At 33.7% G+C, this 7,113-nt stretch overlaps 1 non-coding gene across 1 annotated transcript; it reads right to left on the bottom strand.

Moving 5' to 3' along the window:
• Window positions 1–6,529: 6,529 nt before the first annotated feature.
• On the bottom strand, window positions 6,530–6,601 carry TRNAC-GCA (transfer RNA cysteine (anticodon GCA)). The gene has a single exon. It is a non-coding gene; the product is annotated as a tRNA-Cys (tRNA).
• Window positions 6,602–7,113: the final 512 nt, after the last annotated feature.

Genomic DNA, 7,113 nt, shown 5'->3' on the forward strand with positions numbered 1-7,113 from the left:
CAATAAATACAGTCTGTTTCTGCAAAATTTTCTGATCTAACTATTGTTCTCAATTGAATTAATTATCGATTTATTTCTGTTTGATGCAAACAGATCTATTTATCGATACTTAACTCTTTTGCTGTCTATTCCTCCTTTTCTGAGACCCCTTGTCCTGTTATTTGTCAGCATATTTGTAGTTGATCTAACCTGCTGGGCAAATGCTCCTTTCCTCTCCCACTGTTTTGCTTATATTTTCTCCCTCTAGAAAGATGATGTCTATATAAAATAAGACTGTTCTTTAAGGGTAGAGGTTGCTGTAAGTCCGTGTTAGAGTCTCCTAAATATTTGAAAATTCAATCTGTAGGAAAAAATAAGATCTATAAATAAGATATATATATATATAATAAGATACATATATATCTAATTTTTTATGTAAGTTTATAGATAAATCAAAGTCTCAGCAGGAACACACCATTAGTGATTTTTATGTTTTATTTATTATATTTTTTCTAATATATGCATGTGTATATACATATACATATTTTGATCTAAAGATAACAAATCTATTAGCTACATAAAATGAAGGATATTTTATCATAGAGTTATATGGACATAGTGTTATATTAATATTCTGATGATTATTTAGAATAATTGTGTATTCTTTTTTAAATTCAGAAGTATCCTTGCTCAGAAATAAGTATTTATTCTCTTGAAACCTAGGAACCTTCACTAAACAGAAAGTAAAACTTAAGTTCCAAACACCTTGGCATGTTCCAAGATGGAATGCAAATAGCAAGGTAAGTTCCAAGGTAATTTTCACATTCTCAAGTGAATGTATTATTTTCTTGATCTTTTTGTTATGAAATCTTTCTGCAGCTGAATATCTTATGGAAAGAAATTATGCTAAGCTTTCAGCTCGCTGCTTTGGTAGCATAATGTTTGCAAGTCTTTTCTAAGCCAAACCACCCATAGTATGCTGTATCACTACACATTAGGTGTCATTAAATATCTATTTCACTTATCACAAATTTCGACATGTCTGCAGTAAATCGAAGACCTGGTTTAAAATTGCTCAATACAGGGCTGTCACTTAGTATTAGACCAGGGAAAAGGTGATATGCTGGCATGTAAAGACCTTAAAAAACAATTTTCATCTGTTATTAACAAAACAAAAATTGGCTTTCATGTTGTGAATTTTAATGGAGAAAGAAATTATGTAGACTTTGTTTCAAAAAGGCGTTTGTGGAACTACTGAGTTCATTCCTATTTTTTCTTACATACTTTCATTTGTCAACTCTCAGTATCAATCTAAGAAAAAATTTTGTAATGGATATAAATGGTAAATAAACCAAGTCCAAATACTCTAGTTTAATTTTTACAGGATACCTGGAGGAAGTAAGGAGGCTGAATGGTAGGAGAATACAGTTAGGTGCATCCTGTTGAAACTGAATATGCTAAATTCTAAATGCACCTTGCTTAGACTCTACATATCATTCTTCCACGACAATGGTCAGAAATGCTTAAAAAGATTTGTCTCAGTTTTTCTACAGGTATTTCAGCTGTCAGGTTGACAACTAGAAGAGTGCTATTAACAAAGGGATGTAACTATTAAATTACTCTCTTTTCTTTTTGATCACCCCACATTAATTTCTGCCAACTGTTTCTAAATTACACAACCAAAACGCCCCCACTTTTTTTTCATTATGATCTGTATACATTAAGCTAGAAATTCCCCACTACTTCAAACATTCCCCTCACTCAGCTCCATTCAAGGAAACATTATCTTACCAGCCTCAAATTAAGGCCTATTACTTACAGGATATCTGCCCCATCTTCAGATGATGCTCTGCATTTCTATTACCAAGACTGTTTCCTTACGTGTAAATGTTATCAACATATAAACATATATGTATACATATAGATTTATGTATTTATATGTGTGTATATGTATGTACACACAAGTGTGGGTAAAGTTTTTTTTTTTGCATTAAATATTTTAGTGTTTTTTTAATGGTAGGGATTGCACTATATATATATATATATATTTTTTTTTTTTTTTTTTTGGCATTTCTTCAGTACCCTTTAAAATTGGGAAGGGTATTATAAATACCTAACCACTGATTCAGCATGAACCTGGACCCATCAGATCCATGCTGTATGAACAAGTTTAATGTCAGATCTACTATAATTTACTTATATATTGTTTGGCTAAATATAATAGTAAAACAAGGAAAAAAGTAGTAAGAATTTCACAAATACGTACCATCAGACTATAATTCAATAAACTTTTACATCTAATAAAATTTCAAACACATAGACCTCTTTCTTTTTTTTATTAATTTTTTTATTTATTATTTTTTTTCATAGACCTCTTTCTAACATAGAAGACATGGTCAAGTTCCTTGGGAGGCAAATCATTTCCATAGAATTATTTGAAATCTGAGCTGACATCTCTGGTATTAACATAAATCACAGGCAGTCAATATGTATTTATGTATTTATCTGGTTTATCAAAACCCACAAACAACAATTATATGTCTGCTTTGTGCCTGGGACAGTGCTGAAGATTAGGAGGGATATGTGATCTTCGATTCAAGGGGTTATGGAAATTTCCATAAGTGATGTCCTGCTGTTTGAACAAGACAACTGAAAAGAAAATCCACAGCCAAGAAATACTACAATTCAGCAGTAAATACCCCATAATCAATTATATTAGCAAACTAAAGTCATAGTGTTTTGGGTAACTTTTGTTTCTCATACAAAAGTTAAATGTGCTGTTGTCTCCCTCTCTCTCTCTCTTTCTCGCTCTCGCTCTTGCTCTCTCTCTCTCTCTCTCTTTCTCGCTCTCGCTCTCTCTTCAACTGTGCAGCAATGACAATTTATGGATTCAGTAATTTCTCACATTCTGCTTGAAAAATGTTTCTTTATCCAAAGGTTAACTCCTTTCGGAGTACAGACCCCTAAATTTTCTCAGTTGCTCTATTAGTCGGTACAACTAGATTCAGTAGACTCATAAATCCATCAATTTTCTAGTCTATAACAGTGTAATCCCTGAAATCTCAGAGATATAAATGGAATTGCTAATTTTCAATAAATCTACAGAAACAGGTAAGAGTGTCATGGGCCCCCAGTTCCAATCATTTTAGCTATAACAAATGGTACCACAGGGACTTGCTTTAGGTCATAAAATTTACTGACCAGGATACAAATTTTAACCCACAAAGTATTTTATAAGTTTTCTCCTTTTTTCCTACTTTAAAGTATGAATTCCAAGAATGATTTCCCACTTGAAACTGATTATAGATAGAAAAGGTGAAAAAAAAAAAAAAAATTTTTTGAGATTAGTATTTTTTACTGAGAAAAGACAACATAAGTAACAGAGACAACATAAGTATTTCAAACATATACAATAGTACGTATGTTGGTTACTTAAAATTTAAGTGCTTTGGAAAACATGAAATTGCTATTTATATTCTCATATTTTACAAATAATACATCATAGAACAGAAATGTGTTTTTCTAATGGATGATAAACATGCTTCTGAAACAAATTCTCTAAATATAAATTAAAATTTAATTTTCTTAAATAATTGCAAATGATTTCTATATTCTTTAAAAGCAGAAGTATGTACTTTCACTGGATGTTTTTATTTTTCCTTTCTGAGAGTTTTACCAGTATTTCTAAAATACTTATTTGCCCAAGATAACTATCATTCATCCATACATTAGAATGAATTACGAATATTGCTTTCAATGTATTGCAAAGGATTTTTTCTGACTCTTCAATTGTATATGGAATGACCTCTGAAATAATATGATTGTAATCACCTTTTAAACAAACTTAAGGAATTGGTAAAAAGGAAACAATCAAGAGTACCTTAAATGTAACATTTCAGTAAAAATAATTGTGTAAAGTATAAGTTGAGAGGTTCACTCTAAATGAAAGCTTATCCTATTGAAATCTTTAAAGTCTTTGAGTTTCACACTTTGGGATTTCCTGGGCTAAGGTAAAAGTAGATGGGAGACAGCAGGAATGAATTAGCTGTGTTTTTTGCTATATTTTTATAATCAAAGTCAGAAGAAATAGAGCAGTTGAGATGCTGAATCAGTATTCCATCATTTATCCATTTTTACCAGAAATGCACACACAAATCAGGTCCTGGTCAGCCAAATGTATATCTGGCATCATTCCTGTTTCTTTTGTGGACAGCTTACGGTAATATTCATGCTGTTTCTCTACTTTTATAAAGTGCACATATTCTTTCTTACTATGTGGCCAAGATGAGTTGTTAATAGATGCTAAGTAAGCCATATAAAGGAAGTGTAATATGCAGTTACACGGAAATAGGTCTTACATGATTGGTTCTAGTATAAATAAACAATTAAGGAGAGAGCTCTGTAATAGTTGGGATTCTCAAAGAGAAATCTTTAAAAATATAAGCATTTAAAATTTTATTATTATATTATATATATATATAACTTTCTATTTATTATAAACAAGGGTTCTAGTAATCTAATGGTCAGTACCCTTATGAAAATTAAATGTTATATTGCACAGCAATATAATGCACAGAATCTATGATGAAACCACAGGATGGATCACAACATGTTGAGAAATATGTGAACATACTTTTAAATCCCCCATGAGTATTTGTTAATAGCACATATGATTTTGAGAAATATATTCTGAACAGCAACCCGAATATATCATATTGAAGACATTGAAGAGAGGCAGTATACCTTCCTCTGATTAGCTCATGGAAAATAGGATTGAAATTTCTAGGGTCAAAATTGTTACTACCATCTCTGACTTTGCCTCTAATAACTGTGCTATAACTATTAGAATTTGTCAGACTAAGTAATATCATATTGACCTTTGGAGTAATAAAGCATTATTTACTCATTCTGGTAGAGATGCTATATTGGATACAGGAATTTCTTTTTGACTTAACAGGACCTTGTGTGTGATAATCACTACCTGAACCTTTCATGTATATGAATTATTCATTCTTTTATTATTATCCAGTCATTTATCTCGGGCTCAGACTGTAAAGAGGCTGCCTGCAATGCAGGAGACCCAGGTTCAATCCCTGGGTCGGGAAGATCCCCTGGAAAAGGGAATGGCAACCACTCTAGTATTCTTGCCTGGAGAATTCCATGGACAGAGGATCCTGGTAGGCTACAGTGCATGGGGTCGCAAAAAGTCAGACACGACTGAGTGACTTGTACTAGTCATTTATCTAGTTATGTATTCCCATAATCTTATTCTATAAGACATTTGAATAGCATATAGGGAATATGATTTGAATTCTGAATTGGAACTTGGTAAAGTGATTCCACTATGGTCTGCTTTTCGGAAAGCCCTGCCAGACAATGCAGAGGAAAAGGGAGCAATTTTAGCCATACAGATGTGTTGTTTCAGTGGTGCCAAATGCCTACTGGGAAGCTAAACATCAGGATGCTTGAATTAAAATTTTCTCTTTTCAGCAGATTTTTTTATTTGAACAGACATTGTGTCAATGAAAAGCCTCTGCCTATTTGTTTAAACTCCTGGGATATATGAATGCAGATATGTGAGGCCAAATTGACAGCAGCGTATTTAAATCAGTGTTCCTGCCTTGACCCCTTTTAAAAACTATAAAGCCCTTCCTGCAGAATCATAGAAAATGCACTCACTTGAATGGACCAACATAAAAAGAATTCATTCTAAAGGACCTAATTCTCAGGTTTCTCATTTTCAGACAGGTTATTTTCTTTGAATTATCATTTTAATTCTTGGATTAGTGACAACAAGAATGTAGTATATGAAAAGATAGTCTGGTAATTATAGGCTTCCCTACAGACTGAAACAGTGTATCACATTGTACATACAAAAACATGAAAATGCTTGCAATATTATTATTTTATATTGAGAAACAATTTAATTATTTAGAATGTGGTTTTATTTTTCATCTGAAGCCAATCATATTCTATTATTAAAAGCTGTTGCCATGGTTTCTGGTTTAGAAAATTGTATTTACTGTATTATGGCAGTGTATTGGATGTTTTGCTTTCACATTAAAAAGAAAAAAAGATCGAATAAAATGAAAGTTTCCCAATAAATTAAATTGTGTCACACAAATGTATTTATGATTAGAGCTCATTAAAAACATTATATTGGTCCAGTTGACATTTTGAAAATTTTCAAGTTATTATAGAAGTCAGCCCCTCTTACTTCATGTTTCCTCAAGTTAGGTTGGCTTCATTTTTCACATTGAATTGTTTAGATTTAAGCTGAAAACACATTCCAGGTGGCGTGGCAATATAGAGTCTGCAGGGAGAGAAGCCTCTTGACTGTGCCTCAGTTCAGAACAAAGGGAGGAAGGTATGAGAGAGGGAAGTAAACTCTAGAAAACAAAGACAATTTGATACATTAGTGAAGTAAAGTCACTCAGTCTTATCCTACTCTTTGCGACCCCATGGACTGTATCCTATCAGGCTCCTCGTCTATGGGATTTTCCAGGCAAAGAGTGCTGGAGTGGATTGCCATTTCCTTCTCCAGGGGATCTTCCCGACCCAGGAATCGAACCTGGGTCTCCTGCATTGCAGGCAGACGCTTTACCATCTGAGCCACTAGGGAAGCCCGATTTGATGCATTGGGGCACTTTAATTTTCTTCAACATTTCTTCCCATGGCCTCTAATGCCTTATTGCTTTCCTATGTACCTTCCATCTGTCTAGCAAATTTATCATGATAGTATACCATTTCATCCAACTTAAATTACTGCCTAGTTCACATACAAGCCTCAGGACAATGCTGCAAAGCAAATTTGATGTACCCACTTAAGGGCCAGGGAAAATGCCTCTAGAGAAGCTGAAGCAACCTGCCCAGGTCAGGGTTGGTGGTGGTGGAGCTCTGCCTGGAACTGGGACCATGGAGTCCTTTTCCAGCATACTGTCCATTTGGCCCAGTGCCTGTCCTTCCACAGTGCTGTGCTCAAGTTGGATGCTCAACTAATTCAAACACGATTTTGACCTTTGTTAACGACAGAGGATGAGATGGCTGGATGGCATCACCGACTCGATGGACCTGAGTTTGAGTGAACTCTGGGAGTTGGTGATGGACAGGGAGGCCTGGCTGCTGTGATTCATG

This window comes from Bos mutus, chromosome 11, assembly GCF_027580195.1.
Source record: "Bos mutus isolate GX-2022 chromosome 11, NWIPB_WYAK_1.1, whole genome shotgun sequence".
NCBI classification, from domain to species: domain Eukaryota; kingdom Metazoa; phylum Chordata; class Mammalia; order Artiodactyla; family Bovidae; genus Bos; species Bos mutus.